At 45.3% G+C, this 18,982-nt stretch overlaps 1 protein-coding gene across 5 annotated transcripts in view; it reads left to right on the top strand.

Moving 5' to 3' along the window:
* The window catches only part of ZHX2 (zinc fingers and homeoboxes 2), a 75,940-nt gene that overhangs the window by 33,457 nt on the left and 23,501 nt on the right, over positions 1 to 18,982 (top strand). Inside the window, exons 1-2 of one of the 5 annotated variants that reach the window (XM_027645736.1) lie at positions 2,546 to 2,871; positions 4,090 to 4,176. The exons of the other annotated variants lie outside the window; for them this stretch is intronic. The gene's annotated coding sequence lies outside the window, so the exon portion shown is untranslated. Of the gene's footprint in view, positions 1 to 2,545; positions 2,872 to 4,089; positions 4,177 to 18,982 lie in introns of those variants that run through there. 5 annotated transcript variants of the gene reach the window in all.

The raw sequence follows: 18,982 nt of genomic DNA, 5'->3' as shown, positions 1-18,982 counted from the left end.
AATTGAGCTGTGGGGTTTATTTTTTGTCAGTCGCTTACAAAACATTGCACAGGATGGGCTCTGGCCTGTTATTAACAGATGTGTTGGCTTCAGAGTGATGGGAAGAGTAAATACTGATTAAAGCGAAGAAAGTTCAGCAGAAAGATGCCATGTGTACGTATTGTGTCTCTCAAAGTATATCCACTCATGAGAAGTGCTCTTTGCTCATCTCAAAAATAAAATTTTGTTTTTCTGTTAGGTAGGCAGTGTTGAAATTTGGGAAGCATTTCTGTGGTCCTAATGAATCTAAATCTACATCCCTAATGCACCCCTGTGGTGGTTGCTTCCACAAAGAGAATAAATGTGGGAATCTGCTCCTGCCCTTCAAAGGAGGGCTGCTGGTCCCAGGTAAATGTTGTCTGTGTTTTTAAGTCAAAGCAAAGCAGCAATGTTGAGGGAGGCATGTAGTCCACGTGCCTCTGACATATTGTAGTTGTGTTAAGAGGATGAGAGAGAAAACAAGAGCAGCCTGCTTGGATGCTGCCCAGGTATGTATGGTCTCAGATGGCTCTGAAATTATTGCAGCAAGATGTAGTTGCAGCTCAGGAATGAAAGGAGACTTCTAAGTTTCATTTACCTGTCTTCTCCCACCCTGGCTGCACGACAGAAGCCTGTGTGAGGAACTGGGGAGCATGAGATGGCTGCAGCAGGGTGATGCTGGCTTCTTGCTCAGAAGCTCAAGGAGAAACCAGAGCTGGAAGAATTCAGTTCCTCTACATCTGCTCTCTGCATCTTCTTGCAGTATTGCCCTGCACAATATTTCAGGATCAGGTGTTCAGTGAGAGATTTGATGGAAGGAGAGAAAGAAAAGGAGGCTTCTTTGCCATCTCCTTTTTTCTGTTTGCCTGCTGGTACCCAAAGGTGGAGCTTGCCAGCAGCTGCTCCCAGAGGTGCTGTCCCCTGCAACGGATGGCAGTCTGGGATGCAACAGTGGCTTAGGATGGCCTTGACTGACACCCGTTCAGAGGGGACCTAAACCAAGAGCTGACATGTATTATGAGCAGTCAGAGATGGTGTTGGTTTGGGAAGCTCCTGCCACTTCTGGTGCGCTTGGAACACTGATGAGCAAACTGTGAGTGGTGGTTGCTTCATCTGTTAGGCTTTAATTCACCTTCCCTTTGTAAGGCAGCATCTCTGTTTTGCTATTTAAGAGCAATGCCCACTTTTTTTGTGGGCAGGATTCCCCTGATGAAGTTTTGTTCTCAGAGCAGTCCAAGGCAGAGCCATCTGTTGGTGGAGGATCAAGCCCTGGGAGGATGCAGGGGAGGGTTCCCTTCAGGTTGTATGTGCTCAAGGAGAAGCATCCTCAGCTGTACCATGGTGGTGTGGTGGCTCTCTGACCCCAGGTCTCTGTGTGAGGACAAGTTGGTGAGGTAGCTGCAGATCAGGGAATGCCCAGGGCAGGCTGCAGCGTTGGACTGCAGAGGCATAGCAGGTCTGGCAGGAGAGCAGGGAGGACAGAGAAGCGCTTTTATGTGTTGGGAAAATTTGGGGAAAACTAACTTGGAAAAATTAACTCATTTATGTCAAGGCTTTTGGATGTATAACTGTAAAGGACGCACTTGTTGCAGTGAATTATTCTTTATCAGATAAGATTTAGATGGGTTTGGGGTTATTTTTATAATTTGGAGCTTGAGCAGTGAATTTGCAAACATTTTCTGCAAAGAAAATGACAGCAGTGCATCCTAGGAGTGCCAGTGCTACGCACAGAAACAGCTTTACAAAATGCAGCAGTGGCACTGCCTCCTTGCTCTTATGTGGGGCAAGGGATTGGGCAGCAGCTGCAGCAACCCTCGAATACTGAAACCATCACTTGCACTTGACACCATAAAAGCCACCACTCCATAAAAGCCACCACTCCAAACAGTGCACTCCCCACAAAATCCATGCACATTCTCCCCATGTTCAGTCAGCTGACTGTCTGGAAATGTTGGACAGACTGTGTTTTATTTTTAAAAGGGGGGAGGAATACTGTTACAACTGAAGAATAGAGATGTGGAGGAGAAGTTGGTTGGAGAGCAGGAGAAACTTAGTCAGGAGAGATGAGGCTTAGCCAAAAGCCTCCATTGCAGTTCCCAGCTGAGAAGGGATGAGGAGATTTCTTCCATGTAACTGCAGATTTGCAGTTCATATCTCAGCTGAGGGGGGGGAAAGAGGGCAGGTTTTACCAAGAGCTGAGTGCTGCCCAGGTTTTGGTACAAACAGGGTTGCTGCTGCCTGGCTCTCCTGCAGCCCCAGTGTGGTGGTCCTTTGGGATCTGGCTCTGTAGACAGGAGCTGATGGTGCCTGAAGAGGCAAAAGCAGGTTTTGTTCCGTTCTTATTTTTGATAGTGTCTCTTCCTCCTTTTCTTTTCCATGAAGTATGATGTCACAAATGACATCAGTCCAATAACTGCTTGTGGTTGTCATAGTCACAGCCTGTGACACCCAAACAAAGCAGCAGGAAAGTGAAGCTGGCATACAAATGCTGTAATATTAATCACGTTCCTTTTGGTTAATAACTACGTGGTTAGGTATTTATTTTCCATTGGAAAAAAAGAGGAAGGGGACTTAAAGCAAAAAATTGAGTCATTTAGGGGGAGGAAGGTGATTCCCAACTCCATCTGAGCAACACAGCTGCACTTCTGTCTCCCAGTACTCTTTCCCTAAGCCAACATTGCTCTGGACCTCAACTACCGAACTCTCCTGCAGCTGCTCCCATCGTTGCAGACCACGTGGTGATGGTCCAGCATGGAAAGGCAATAGGAGATATTCCACTGCCTCTTAATATGAGGTATGTCCCCAGGGCAAAGCCTCCCAAGGACTGGCAGTGAGTGCCAGCAGGAGCCACAGGTCAACCAGCTTTGACTGCTTTATGGATGAGGTTGCCATTCTTGTGGAGCATGGACAGAGTGTAGAAAGGCTTTTTCATCTTCTGGAGGGTTTAGATGCGATGTGGGAGTGGTTGTTTGTGGTTCTTTGTTCTCTTTTGGGTTTTTAAATCTGTAAAACAAGCTATTCTGGGTGAGCAGCAGAGCTTGTTTGCCCTTGCAGGGTTTAATCTCCACTCCTTTGGAGTTTTGCACAGTTGGCCTGATGGTAGGAAGGTGCTTGCTGCAAGAAGTAATTCCAATAATTAAAAAAAAAATTTACAGAAATAGATCTGGTACAAGTGCTGCATTTGCAAGACAGGCAGGTGGTCAGGGCTTGCTGGGCAGGAGCCACCTAAACCCCTTGCTGCTGCGGGCATGTGGGGAACCACCATCCATGATGCTCTCACCAAAATTCCCCTTGCCCAGTGCCATCTGCCTCTGTGCCCCTATGGGAACGTACTGACCCAGAGTGCTCCAGCGTGGCTTCCCCAAAATATTTGGGCATGTGATTTGTGGGATGAGCCCGGACAACCACCCAGCCCTGCCTGAGCCGGGAGCAGGCAGCAAGCACACAGAGCAGAGTGTGGCAGGGAGCACTGACCAGCCTGGGGGCTCTAGATTCCAGCATTCAGTGCTGTGGCTCCTGCTGGCGCTTCCAAGGGGGTGCTCATTATATAATAGCTGCTGGTTGATTAATATGCTGTGAGTCAGAAGCGCCAGGGTATTTTAGCTTTCTCTAGTTGCTATGGCAATGTTATTTTAACAAATAGCTTTTTAATATTTAATTAAAACAGCTTTTGGCAGGCTGGAGTAAGAACCATTACAATTACTACTACAAAGGGTTAGCAATGAAGTGTATTTCAGAGTCACCTCTTTTGGTTGGGTCGGTGTCATATGTCCCCCACTCCAATCTGTCAGCTTCAAAAAATTAAAAAAAAATAAAAATCATTAATTTATTGGTTGTGAGAAACGTGTTCTTGTTTCCAAGACACAAAGCAAATGCAGTGCAAATCTGCAGTTACTCTTCACAATTGAAGGTTGTCAATTCTTTCAGTGTACAGTGCCAAGGCAACTCTCTAAGGATGAAGCGATATGATGGTGTTTATTAATTGTTGCTTTGTCACTGGTATTCCTTCTACCTTTGCCTCGCAGATGAGATCATTCCCATTTTACTTGTTTCATGTTTCCTCTCTGTCAGGTTGGATGCTTTTTCCTTGCCAGCTTGTGGAGGAGGCCGGTGCTGTGTCCAGATCAGGCTCTGGATGAAATCCTAGTCTTTTTTTAGGTGAGCTCCTCTGCTCCCTGATACCAAAGGATTCTGCAGTAGAGACAAATGAACAGAGAACTCAGTCTCCAGAGAAAAATAAATATTGTAAATACTGTTTATTTATAGAACAGTTGCAGGTTCTATCATGCTTGATAAATGGGGATGCTTTTTATGCAAGAATTCTGCCTTGAGGTACTCAGTGGATACTTAATGTTGTCTGTGATATAATAATGAAATAAATGTGTCGCTCTCATGTCACCCTTCCAGCTCCTATTTTCTGTGATTAACTTCAGTATTGCCCACTTTGTTGCTATTCACATTGCATTCCTTAATATTATACTGAAACCTCATTTGGACGGTAATGCCTTTATTTCCTGAGGGAAGGGGAAGGCTGCAGAGACTATATGTACCTCCATCATGTTATCACCCTGGTGTCTCACCAGGTCCTTGAGGTTGGTGAGCTCATCCTCTTGCTCTCATAGAGGTTGGGATAGTGCTGTTATCCCATCTTATAAACAAGTGAAAGTAAACCTGGAGAGACAGATTAGGATGTGTTTCACCCCAACTGCCTATATGCTAAGCAATTGTTTTGTAGTAGCTGTCTGATCACTTCCAGCATCAGTTGACATACTGCACTATCTGCAGAGATGTTTTGCCCTGCTTTAGGACAGATGTTTGAGGCAGGTCACAGGTGTAACACTCAAGAGTTGTTTGTCTCTCCCCATGTAACTCTGAGCCATAAACTCAAATGGGGAAAAACTGGACAAGAGAACTGCCACTTAAGATCTTCTGTACAATTTCTGTAGGTCCATAACAGTGTCCAGGCTGGAGGATGTCCTCACTTGTTGCACTGCTCTGGTCACACAGTGTCAGGTCCCCAGTCCAAAGCAGCACAGCTAATCTCTGCCACACATTTCTTGCAGCTGGGCATGGAGGATTAAACAGCTCAGAAGGAGGTGCAAATCCTGTCCACAGGCATGTAAACTAAGGTGCAAAAGATTTGCCTAAATCCTTCTAGCAAGCCAAGAAGAGAACTCAGGCTTTCCGTCCTATTTACACTGAAGATGTGTTGTTATGACCAAAGTGACGGTGATAATATTATTGCTGTGGTAATACAGCAAACAGTATGGCTGTGTTAGGCAGTTCTTTAAAGCATCCTTCTGAGTTGCATCCTGTACTTATTGCTAATTTTTTTGATGTCTTTTTAAACCTCTCTGCTAGCTGACATCAACCTCAAGGAGTCCAAAGGCGATCCCAGGATGTGTTGGAAGTGATGGAAGCAGGGGGTCTCTGGGTGGATAGTGACAGCCACAGAGCAGCACATGGTTGCAGCCACTTGTGTCAACTGCTGGTTCCTGAGAGGTCTGGGAAGGAATCCTTTCTATTTTCTACCAACAACGATCTGAAACATACTGCAAAAATATTTGACTGGTTTCACAGCAAATGTGGATCTCCGTGAGGCTTGCAAGGCAGTAGCTGCATGGCAGGAGGTCCTGCCATAATAGAGGGGCATCGTGGAGGGACAGGCAGTGACTGTTGTAGGGGAAGCTGATAAGCAGATGGATGAAGCTGGCATTGCCATTGAGTGGAGGAAATGAGTGCTGCTACTTTAGCAAACACAATCGGGCTACCCCAGAGGGGTAAGGGGGCTGAGAGGTTTGAGCCAAGTACTCTGACCAAAGGGAGCTTGTGGAGCCATTCCTTGGGAGGAGGTGGGAAGAGTTTGGTGATGGTGAGTGGCAGGGGTAGGGAGGTCTGAGCATCGATGCTTTTGGATATCAGAAGATGGTGTATTAAGTAACTGAAATGGGAATTCTAGTGAGCAGGCAGAGAAATAACACTTCTACCTGGAATTTTCATTACATGGCCAAATTTTGGAAAGGATACAGAGAAAAGTGCTGCAGAGTAACAATCCTGCTTGGGCTACATGCTGGAGTCTGAGAGAGATGCCCCCATGTTATGAGTGAGAGAGAGTGGCTGATAGCCAGAATGCTGACAGTATAGCAGGTGGGAGAGCAGGGAAGGTTGGGAGCTCTGCCATCCCTGAGCAGAGATGGCCCAGAGGTGTACAGTGGGCTATTGGGGAGGGATGGCTGTGCCATGAGTCTGTGTGGTGGAGCAGACCCAGCAGTGAGCGATTTGGGGAAATCCCTGATGACTATTGCTCCTGAGTGCTGTGATAAGTGGCAGGTCTGGGTAGTCAGATCTGCTCTGGAAAGCTGAACCCAAGGAGGAAAATTGGGTTCTTCGAGGGAGTGGCAGGGGGAAAGAAGAGGATGGGTGCCTGTATTTTTGTTTGGGTAGATGTGCATTGGAGTTGTACTGGAAAAGCTGAAATGTGATTTACAAGAGGAAGTAAAAGCTCCACTGCAAACACAGACTGATGTGAAAGAGTTTACCTGCCAGGTCCTCAGCTCAGCCTCAAGTACTCAGCCTCCCCATATCAGTGAAATGTGCGATATAGATCTTCAGTTTACAGTAATCTGGGACTCACTTGTTGTCTGGAGAGGCATGACATGCACTCTGGCAGATCGGACTCCCTCACCCCTCAGTATAAGGGTGGATCCAAGCTGACAGTGCTCAGAGATACTGCAGTAACAGAGACTCCCCATAATTAAGCCCAAGGGCCTTTCTTTTTTTGTGGTTGTTTAGGATCCATGCAAGTCAGTGATCTTCCCCAAATCCCCATGTTACAAAAGCATGCGGTCTCCTCCCCTTGCCTAAACACTCCCTACACTTAAGTGGAAGCAAAGCCAACTTTAGCTGGTCCCAACTATTGCTACTTTCATGTGTCCCTGATAAGCAAGAACATCAAGGGATGGAATAGAGTCAGGTGAATTGAAAGAGATTGGAAGTGACAAAAATTGTAGTGAACTTTCCTAGAGCTTCCCATCTCCAGCTGTTCCAGTCCTTTCCTTTATCTTTTGCTGCCATCAGTAGTTTTTGGTAGTGTTGTCTTCTCAGTGACTGCTCTCTCATGGGGATGTCTGTTGGAAATCAGGAGGTTGATATGTTGAAAGCCAGGAGCATTTGGGCCTGTGAGTCTGCTTGTGTATTGCAGAATGTGCTGCTGTCTCCTAATCCAGAAATGCAATGGCAGTGACTGTCACGTGCTTTGCATCACCAGTAGTTTCACACACTACAACTGTGATATCTGCACAGGTAATGTGTGCTTAATCCCTATTTTGCTGGTAGTGGCATTAGGGTAGAGCATCACATAGGTGCTGAGCACAGTCGTGGTCTCTGAATTGACTCAGTTTTCATTGTCAGCATTAGTCATGACTCAGGTATAAACAATCTGGCAAGTTTCCTGTCTGCAGTTCTCCAAGTATGGTCATCTGCTTGCGTGCCTCAAACTAGACTGTAACTGTGTGTGCTGCACTCTGAAATCCAGCCAGGTTTGCTACAGATTAATCAAACCCTGCAGCACTCAGGGGCAGCTGCATTTCAGATGCTGCTGTGAGTGTGTGTAGGGAAGGGTGAGGAGGAAGCGTGGTGCTCAGGATCTATTACAGGAGGACATTTGAGCTCTAGTAGGACAGAGAATAGTCTTTCACTTATTGTCTTTGGTTTGTTATTAATATTGGATTAAAATGTGTTTAATATTATTTATATTATATATGTAATTGTATCTAGTGGTTGTATATTAATTATTATATACTATATGAATGCAAACAGCTACTGCATTATTTTTAGCTCTGTTACAAAACATTCAGTGGATTCCCATTTTGATGTGACCTTGCTCTCCTGTTAGGAAAATTTTCCTGTGTGACTATCCAGGACCTGTACTACCTGAGCTGGGACCAAAGCCCCTTCAGAGTGGGCAGCTCCAGTGAGCCACTCCACTTACCTCCCTACACTCACACAATCAAGATGAGGTTTCCTTACCAGCTGGACCCTAGGTTTCTCATAGGAGAGTCTCAGACATCTGGATCCTTAAAATAATTTAATCATGGTGCAATAACAACAGCTTGAGCTGGGTGCCTCCCAAAGAGGGACCCCAAACAAAGGATCAAAGTCTATGTAGTGAAAGTCTGAGCTCTTCCAGCTCAGTATTTGGCTCCTTCTGCATCTGAGTGTCTGGTCACCTGGCTTCCACAGAGGTCCTCTGTGCCCTTTGTTACGCCAAGAGTAGGCACCCACTGTTGCCTCGAGCTCCCACCACCCAGAGCTCAACCTGCAGCTCACACTGCAGCTGCACCCTGAGCTACCGGCACTAAATGTCTTCCTCAATTACTCTGATGGCTTTTGATTAAGTAAAAGCTCACTGAGTGGCCATGGGCAGGTCATCCCTCTGATACTGGAGGAGTGCAGAGAAGGAGCAGCTTTCTTCTTTGATCTTGCTTCTGCTGGAGTCAGTAGCAAAATTTCAGAGGACTTCAATGAGCCAGGATCAGTGCTCTAAAAATACTTCCAAGGCACTTGGGGAAAGCACTCCTGAGTAGGTGAGGAACAGCCCTTATGTGCCTGCAGGGCAGAAGGGAGCACACCCTTGGTAGGTGTTGCTTCTTTATGAACACATCCTTTTGGTGCATGTTATCAAAAGGAAAGAAACTTTTGCAGCAGTAGTGTAATGTGTAGTGCTCTCTGTTGTAGCAATAAGCTTTGATCTGTTACTGTAGAAATTCTGCCACTTTTTATGCAAGAAGGTCCAAAAGCCCCTTCCTTTTGCTGTCTGTGAGAATCTTAACCTGAAGGGTGTATTTTGTGTGTACCATGAGGACCTCTGAGCATCTTTCCAGGTGAGTCTGGGTGAGTAATTGTGTCACTTGGATGACCTCCTGACACATACATCAGCCTTGTGCTAGTCCTGACTGCCAGAGGTGGAAATGAAATTAGAGATATACCCCGTGAGTTAAAAGCAGTGTAAAGCTTCCAGACCCTGCTTTAAGGAATCACCTTCAGGGATTCCAGAGAGTGGTTTTGAGCACAGGAAGTAGACAGGGTAGGCTTGGGGGTCAGATTTGCATCCCGTGGTATGTGATGTCTGCCCACAGTGGTTGCACAGGCAGGAGCAGGGAGAGGTGCTCGTCTCCTTTCCCAATGGAAAATGGCTTCAGCGTGTCCTTAAGCCTGAGGCTGACCAGGGGAAAAAACCCCCGTGCTCAGGCCCTGAGATGGTCCCCAGCACTGCTCTGCAGTTATGATATATCTAGTACACACGGAGCTGTGTACTCAGGGACAAGATAAATGGAGAGAAGGGAGATGGTGACTTCCAAACAGCTCCTGTGGTGGCAGAGTGAAAGGAAACACTCTGTGTTTTAGCTGCTCTTTGTAGAGGGGAAGGTGACTCCGAAAGGGCATTTAAATAGCAAAACAAGTAGATGGTATTTTGAGGGTTTCCTAAGCTATTTGCAAAAGTAATAATAATGAAAAGATCTCATTTGTAAGAGTGGGAAGTTTCAAGGCTGCAGCTCTGAGCAGCATGCCAGGGTTAGGAGTGCTGTGGAGCCCTGTGATAGTTCCAGTGTGCTGGTTTGCTTTCAGGCTCATGGAGGGTTCATTTCCTACCTGTCTAGCCTCCCTCTGTCCATCTGTGCTGTCCTTGCCCAGAGGTGCAGGGTCTGTGAGAGAAGGCCCACTGGGCCACTGGCAGTGACTGGAGTTTCCCACTTTTGCTTTTTTATTTTTTTTTAATATTTGCTATGAGTAGGTTTAGCTTAGGAATTATCCCTGCAAATCACAGTCCCTACTTCTGACACCTGGCTTCTGCAACGCATCGCTTGTCTGCCAGCAAACACGTGACTGTGCCCATCAGGTCCCTGAGGCCAGTCATAGATACGTGTTGAAACTGTGGCTTCTCCTCCTAAAAACCTCAGTGGATTTCCTGTGCTCTGGGATATGTCAGGGGAACAGAGCACTGAGCTCAGTTGTTGTGACCTCTTCCATGGCTGCCTGAAACACATGTGTAAACTTAGTGGTGGTAACATCAGTGTAATGAGCTCCTGAGCAATATATGGCATCGATAGCACAGCAGCTGCTGGAAAACTGCAGAGTCTCTTTACAAGACACCTTCTCAACACCATGAGCACTGAGATGATGCCATCCAAACTGCCTGCTGGCTGTTCAATGTCTACCCTAATGTGCTGCTTTTGTGTTGCTTTCAAATGCCAGAATTTTGCAATAAATGATTGCAAGTGCATCAGTTCTTGCCCTCTGCCGTGCATGTTTGTGGTCTTGTCTGGTCCTGGTGTAGTGTCTGCTCAGGTGGAGGCTCCTGGGGCATGTTGAGCATTACAGTATATTCACATTTTGTGTCATCACCATGACTGTGCAGCACCAGGTCCGTTTTGGGGGAGAAACCACCCTCTTTTGTGCAACCTCATTGGTTGCTGCTGATCTACTCTGTTTGCTTTTCAGGAAATTCTAGCAGGATTAATCTTGCTGGCACTGTCTGACACTGCTCTGTGCCTCTGCTCTTCCTCAAACACTCAGCCTTGAGAGCTCTAAAAGGCTGGACAATCCCCAGGGTCACCTCACAGGAAACAGGCGTTCAAAGAGTTCATGTAATTAGCTGCACTTTCTTTTCAGATACCACCTAATCTGCTTGAGTGAAGGAACCAGATGTCCCATTTGCTTCATCAGGGCTGGCCTGGGCATTGTGTAAAGACCTCAGTGTGTGTCCTGGGGCTTTCCCTGGCTCTTCCTGCTGGTGGGAGCCTCAGCTGGGATGGCAGCACAGATAACATTATAGCAGGGCTTAAGTGTCAGACACCTGTATGAAATGCGTAGGACTTCAATTTTTTTTCCAGGATACTGACCTCCCGGGGATCCCATTACATTGTTTAGAGATTTGGGTACTGAACACATCTGAAAATTAGACTGTGTGTGCTTTACAAAGGCTGAATTTTATTACACGCAATTGGAAGCTGGAGGTGGGAGGGCTTTGTATTCCTATCAGTCAATTTGGTAGCTTTTCTTTTTTTACTTGGTCAAAAAGGTGGTTGATAGCATGGCTAGATCCATGCACACTGCCAGTCTGTGCATCCTTCCCCATGTGGGTTACTGGAGGTGACAGATGTTCTGCTGCTGCTCCTTATCCCCTTCCCTGAGACCCTCTTTGTTAAAGGCTGGTGCCAGATTGCTCTGTGCACCTTCAGCACAGCAGTGGTTAACTCGAGGTGAGCTGTGTTTCGTGGGAAGTCCAGGAGGGTGGTCCCCACTTTGCAAAGGTTGACATCATTCTGATGGATACCACTTGCACTTTGACCTCAGCAGGGTAGAAGCACACTCTGTCACTGCCTGAAGGGTTTGAACAAAATATGCCTGGCTGCATGAGTTGAAATTTCTTTGGTTTGACCTTAAGACAGATTTACCTGCAAGGGGCTGCTGTCAGAGACAGCAATGCTTGGTGTTGCTTGTTGTTGCTGAACCACCAATTGTTGAACATCTAACTTGTTGCTCAAAATTGCTGTTTTTCTCATAGTGTTATTAGGCAGTTTTGAAGCCTATTGACTTATGAAGACAGTAATATTTAACACTTTATTTAACCCTCAAAGCAATTTACAACTAATAATCCTCCTCACTCTCATGTGGGCAGGGACATAGTGTGTAAACTCTTTGGGACAAGGAGTGAGGCTTGTTTGGGTTTGTAATGTGATTGGGGAAAAACTGCTGATCTGGGAAAACCTTGCCATAGAAATCCTGCCTAGGAATTATACAGAGAAACTACTTTGTTTAAGTAACTCAAACGTGCTGGTGAAAGGATTGGGATGTTTCTAGTGCAAGCAGTTAAACCATACCTTGTCTTTCTCAAATTTATAAAATGCAATTTTAGCCGTCTTCGGAGGTTTCCTCTTGTTTTTTAAAGTTCCAGAAATCTACATGGGAGATCGTAAAATTGGATGAGTACTGTGTGACTGAGGGATTTCTGAGTTAATTAGTAACTTGAAACATAAGAAAATAAAGATTTTCTTGACTTGTTGCATTAGTAAGATATGTTTGAACCAGTGCTGCATGTCGTTAAACATCTGGTGAATCACATCTGACATACATGCCAAAAAGAGTCTGAGATAATGGGACCAAAATGTCATGCAGTAATGATATTCACAAAACAGAGTAATTTCCTGGAATATAATCCTCAGAGATTGTAAAATTAAATTTGAAAATGCATCCCCATTCCTATCTTGCCCCTTAAAAAGTAAAACCACTGGAAATTGTTAACCCCTTGGTGGTTCTTACAGCAGCTTGTGAAGGTTAAGCTTCTTGTTAGGTCTCAAGTGCCTCTTTCCTACCCCAACTTGCCATGGCCAAGGGCAAAGTGAATCCATGCACCATCCATTTGTAGAACACACTCGTGCTGGTGGAGGTTCCCCATAGAGATATAGAAATTTTCTGCTTTGTTCTTCAGGTCTGCCAGCTGTTCTTCAAGTCTTCGGGCTTCCCGAAACAGTTACCATTTTGGGTAATACCACTGCTATGTGTCATGTAATGGGCAGAAAAAGAGTCTCTGGGCTTGTTTTGGTTTTATTTAGGAGATACTCAACGAAGAGGCATTGTTAAGTGTATAGGGAATCGGCGCTGGCACTACTGGTGGTGTTCTCCAGGGCTCTTTTACAACTTTAGAGAATGTATAATCTGGTAATTTATCCTAAAACTGTGGTAATTAAACTTAAGGGATTGCTGAGGTTGTTGGGTAGGGTTTTCTGAGAGCTGGGTTCCAAACCTGCTCTGTCTGTCCCTAATCTGTGTTTTAAACATTGACTTCAGCTTCTAGCTAATCTTCTTTAACTTATGCTGTGTTAGTCAAGCCGCTAATTCACTGGGAACTCTTGCAGGCTCCAGTCTCTTTGCACGGTCCTTATTGAATCAGAATGGAAAAGCACTGTGGAATTTGAAAGAAAAGCAGAATGTGGATTTGTGATCTTTCCTTTTTATGTAGTCTGTTTGAAGGAGGAAGACTGAGGTGCCTTCACCTATGTGAATCATCAAATCACTAGCAAAAATATAGAAAAAACCCCGTGTTTTATCATTGCTGCCTTGACCAGTGTGCTGAGTTGAGAAGGGCATGCCTGTAGGTTGGGCTAAAAATTGGGCAGGAGTGAGGGGCATTTCAGTTCCTGTGGATTTGGAATGGGAGAGAAAAGCCTGGAGCCCCTGACCGGGGCTCTGCTGGTAGCAGCAAGCTGCCCCTGCTGGGTGGGATTCAGCAGCAGCAAGGCTGGCCTTTTGGGCATTTGAACTGACTTCAGGAGACTGAGGGCAAAGCTGTTTCTTCCTCATTCTCCTCTTACCTTCCTCTCCAAGCCCCTGTAGCCCTTTGCTGCTGCCTATTCCTTTCTCTCTGTCTTCTCAGCAAGCACAAAACCAGTTGAGGTGCAACCCAACACCTGCTGTTTTCATCAACTAAGTACAAATCACCCTTCTCACCTCAGGAAGACCAGGTGCAATCATCTGTGCGTGCTCATGCACACACAAAATAAACTTACAGTCCCACCAGGATAAATGCTGTATTAAAATCACACATGTAACATCATCAGAGTTCTGGTTTAAGCAGGGCAGATGGAAAATGCCCTGCTGACCTGCTGCCCATTAAAAAAATTTATCTGTAGCTGGTGTCAATGCGCTGCTTTCTTCTTTCCCTTTCTTTCCTTTTCTTATCATTTCTGTGCTTTCTCTTCTGAAGAAGTTCAGTGCTGCATGAAAGAGATTACAAGTGCTTTTCATCTTGCCTCTTTTTTCCCCCCAATTTTACTTCTTCCCAGCAAGCCTCAGGGGGTTTTTTGGTGTGGGGTTTTTTTTTGGTTTTTTTTGAAGCATTTGATTTGTAGCTCTCCTACCTGCTGGGAAAGATTGACCTGCTACTGAGCATCTTCAGACAGCCCTTCTTACGAGTCACTTGGGACTGGAAGCACAGAGGGCCAGGTTGAAAGGTGTTTCTTTCCTGATGCTGTTTACACTCTAAGGGAATAGTGATGGCATGTGCTGGTTTTATATAGCTGGATATACATTGGGTGTATATGTGCCTACATCTTGAAATGGGGTTGTCCAAGGAGGACAGTCTTTTTTTTTTTCCCCCACTAACACCCTCTTGATTTCTCCAGATCTGATGAATGAAATCCAATTGCATTTTTTTACCCCCACTCTTTCTCTCATAATACGATTTTGGTGCGGTTTTGCTGTGCAGTTTCGTTTTCACAAGATTCAGGCTGTGCTTTGGTTCCTCTGAAACATGAGGTGTGGATCCCCTGCAGAAACACTTTCAGTCTGTCAAATAATTTGTAGGTTTCCCCGTTTGCTGCCCTAGTCTGTCTCTGTATGTCTGGGGCAGGAGGAGACACAGGGAGAACAGTGATGCTGAGCCACTGTACCAAGAAGTGAAAGGAAAAGGATACCTTTCACCTCACTTGGGTTCATTGCAAGTCCAATGGACCACAGGGCTATCCTGTTGTTCAACATTTGAAGCCTGAAAAGATATTTCAGGGCAGTCTGGACAGGGCTTTGCTTTTTTTTGCATTTTTTTTCAGTTCCTGCCATCGTGATAGCAACACTAAATTGTTTCACCTTCAAAGGAACAAACTTGACATGCTGGAATGGCTGTTCTTCATCCTTTCTAAAGGATGAATCAGCCAGCACCGAATTTCCTCAGATACATCTTCCGTTTTCGTGTGTTGGTCTGAAAACGCTGACCTCAGCAGTTAGGCTGATTTATTCTACAAAAGGAGTAAAATCTGTCTATTCTTGTTTGGATTCAGTTTTGAAAGAGTAAGGTCTAGAATTAAAAGCAAATTATGAGAAGAAAAGAGAGAGGCCCTTTTTTAATTTGCTTTCCTAGACCTAATACTAAGGTTCCTTTCTCACTTGCTCATGCAACAGTTAAGACCAAGTCCAATGGACATCGCCCTTGAACTCTTTTAGTTAATGCCACCTTTCATCATTAGCTGACAGCTAGAGATGCCACGTTTGAACCTTGGCAAGTGACAAAAGAGACCAGTGAAGATTTACGCACTGGCCCTGCTCTGAAGATGAATCAAACGCAGGGTGACCGGTCCTGTGTCATTCCTCCTGTCCCTTCTTGCCTGGGGGAGGTTTGTATACAATTAACTGATGTGAACTGCCAGTATTTGGAGAGGAGGGGTTTGGGAACTGATTTCAGCAGCCGGATCCAATTTCTCAGCAGCCTTGTGTGCAATTGGGCTGTGTTTCATCATATTAACTTTATTTTAATAAGTGCTACGAGAGGACTGCTCAGTGACTGAGGATTTTCCATTACAGGCTCAGCAGCCTTTTCACGCTCCCTGGCTCTCTTTCCTCCTCTTGCAGTTCCACACATGGGATAACTTTGCTTTAGAAATTACGTTTTTTCAAAAGGAGAGCAGGGGCCCATGGATTGCATGAACACGGTGGGATTTTAAGGATTTGTAGTTTGTTCCCTCTCTTTCCCCTCTGATTTACTGTTGCGAGGCCACAGGACATACCAGGGGAACTGAATGCATTGGGTCAAATAGGGCCCAATTCCTCTCCAAGCCCAAAGCAGCCCAAAACAGGGACTGCTTCTCAGGAGCATTTCTAGAGACCACACAAGTCAGGAGCTACGTGAGCAGTTTGTCTGGTTTCTTCTGCCTGAGTTTCCTTCGCCCCATGAATGTTTTGGTGAGGGTAGAGAAGACAAAAGGTGTTGGAGGAGAAGCTGATCACCTCCACAAAACAAAAAAATCATTAAGAGAAGAGGAACTTTGGAGAGAAAAGACAAAAGTAAATCAGTATTTTTTTTTTCTTGGGTGCTCTTTCAGGTAAGGAGCATGCAGTAAGTCTTGACCTAGTTCCCTGAATATCATAAAGGTCTTGAGACCGCAGTTGCTTCAGGAAATGTTCATGAGCAAGTGTTTTCCTGTCAGAAGGCAGCTGATCTGCTGGAACTGATGCTCTCCACATAAGTGGGTGTTTTGTCAATGCTTTTGTTGGGAAAAAGGTCTGAAACCCAGACTGGATATGAGAGGTAATGGCTGATGAATGCTCCTCTGAGACCTGCTTTTAGGTCTCTGCCTTATGGATGGGACTATTATCTCTCGCCTTCCCTGCTTCTTATTTGGATTTTGGGGTCAGGTGACTTCAAGTAATAGCATCAGCTCTTGCTGTGGAATGTGGTTTTTTCCTAAACTTCAGAAACTATTATGCAATTAAACTTTCACATAAAGCTTCAGGAGAAATAACCCTGGACTGCTCTAGTCTGGGTCATCGTAGTGCTTAAGGCAACCTTGCAGGTGATAAGGCAGGGAAGGAATGCTTCTGAGAAGAGAGGCTGGGGGGGGGAAGTCCTTGGGAGCTGACTTGTGTGTCAGTTTTGAATTGCTAATTGTTACACAGAAGGTTTGGCTACATGGCTGGGTTGAATACTAGCCAGAGACAAGGCCCTAGCTCTGATGTGTCTGTGAATGCTGAATTGCTTAAATATTCATCCAAGAACACGGGTAGGGTGTGTGTTTTGAAGGAAAACTTGTAGTTGCAGAGACAAGCTTTAGAGCCTAGCCTATATTTAGCTACTGCTTCAGCAATCCTAGTAGAATATCAGGTGCAACATCTGGTGATGGCTTTCAGAGGCAGCAAGAGAGCTTGTGAGTACCCTGCCTGCCTACCCTCCACACTGGCCAGGCTGCCCACTGCAGTGGCAGATCCGTCTGTCCTCCCCAAGGACATACCCACAGCGAGCATCCTGCTGTTGCACGTGGAGACTATCTGAAAGCATGGCCGAGTTGCCTTAATTCCACTCCTTTCTGGTGTGGAGAATGATTTTTTTTTTTTTTTGGACTAGAGAGGTAATTTTTCATGCTGTTTAGAAAACAAAATACATTGACTGTGCTGTACAAAGTAAACAAACCAACCAACCTGAAAATGACCGAGCAGCTGGTTAACAGTTGGAGCTAAGACACGTCTCAGCAGTGAGGCTGTGGAAATGCTGCCTTTCCCCAGTGTATTTGGTTTCCCAGCGTGACAGGATTGCCAGGCTGGTGGCAACAGCCAGAGATTTTCAGCCAGCTCTTTCCCTGCCCTCCTTCACTGTGCAGCAAAGTCTGGAGACAAGCACACTTGGTGCTGGGGGGTTGCCATGGAAAGAGCTGCCATGTCGCACCAAGTTTGTAGTGGGGTGTTTGATTGTTGTTTCTTCTTGGGAGAAGAATTTTCACAAATGTTACAAAACTGAGCGACCATGTAAATTAATGCAAGCTGGTCACAAAATCAGTCTCTCTTGAAATTATATCATTAAGGATTTTTTTCCTTCCCTCAGAAGGAGCACACGTGTTTTGGCAAACAAATACTGAATACTAGTCTCACACTAGATTTTCAAGCCTGCTTGCAGCACAGAAGAGAGAGTAAGGAGGAGGAGGGTTTGCTGGAGCAGGTGGGAGTGAGTGTAAGCCCTGGGCACGCTGTTGTAGACCTGGTCTTGGCCTCCCAGAAACAGGGAGAAGAAACCAAGTTTTAAAAAAAATTTAAAAAAAATATTTAAACAAATGCCCTTTGGTGAGAAACTGTTTTAAGGAGCTGTTGTCCTCCTTTTGTGCATTTCTCAAGTATTGCTCAAGCATCATTGTTACAGTTTCTTCATCTGGACGAGCTATGAAGTAGCCCTAGGGGAAATCCAGCCATCAGGGAGACAAAGAGGCCGATGCCTAAGATGACTCCAGCCCTGAGCCAGAGCTGGAAATAGTGGGTATGAGGGGATTAAAACCTGTGGGAGGAGATGGGGAGGAGGCAACTGCCAAGCTTACTTTGTCACACTCTAAGGTGTTCTGATGGCAAACCCTTCTACTGGTGAGAAATCAATGAATGTGAGGTTTTGCCAATTCTTTTGTTGTTGTTTTCCCTGTCATTTTATTCTTCAGTAATAATCTCTCCGGGTGAAACATGGTCCCTTTTGTGGTTTGGGAGTGTGAGGGGCATTCCAGGCAGATGCCAAAACATCCAGGCTCTGGATGGTCCAGATCAAACTCAGTTATGGAACTAGGAACTGGTTTGTTCTGCATGCCTTGATGTTTAAAATTAGAAGTGGAAGAAACGAAATGTGTCCTTTGTGGCATGTGCTGTGGCAAAAGTCTTCAAAGGCATGGATTCTGCTAATCTGATAGTATTTGCAAATATGTCGATTCTTATTATTTTTTAATACATATCAGATCTTATGAAACTTCATTTACTTACAAAGATACTTCTCACTTTCTTCCACTGCATGTTTCCAGAAGAATCAGTACTTCTTTTGAACTGGGGTATTAAGAAGTTTGTGAATGAGCCAATAATCATTTCTTTGTATTTCCTGAGTGAAAGGGAAATACAGAGATTTTCAAGTCCTGCTAAATCCCACTTTTTGCCAGCAGCATTGTGTCAGGGTGTGCTCACTGTCTACTCCCTACACCCCATATTGGCATCCTTTCCCAGAGCTCCTGGGTGCTGGCAGCTCCTGTCCTGGCCTAAGGACCCTCGTTGCAAGGGCCAGTTGAGGAAAGGTGGGACAGGATGGATTCAGAGCTGCTGCATTGAAAAAATAAAAAATTATATACTACATGCACACAGTGGCAGATAAAACACAAACAGCGAAATGTTACACAAAAGAATTGCATGTTGTTAGATCAGATCTGTCTGCCAAGTTTGTGGAATCTTGAGGACAGGAATATATCTGAAAATGGGAGAGCCTTATATTCAGGTGGTCTAGTAGGATCCAGGTACCAAAAGTTGTGCAGAGAGGCTTGAGGGCAGAGCCTTGGCACTCCCTCAGACTCATCCTTGCTGCAAGTCTGGTTAGAGTTCACTGGAATTAATGCTCCCCAAAGCAGCAACTCCACTGTCCTGCAGTACTTGATATGGGAAGAAGGATCTCATGTTTGGGGGAGGA

Source organism: Corapipo altera, unplaced genomic scaffold (genome assembly GCF_003945725.1).
Source record: "Corapipo altera isolate COAL_440 unplaced genomic scaffold, ASM394572v1 51, whole genome shotgun sequence".
NCBI lineage: Eukaryota > Metazoa > Chordata > Aves > Passeriformes > Pipridae > Corapipo > Corapipo altera.
Note: the sequence above shows the minus strand (reverse complement) of the source record. Positions and strands in the feature narration are given on the sequence as shown.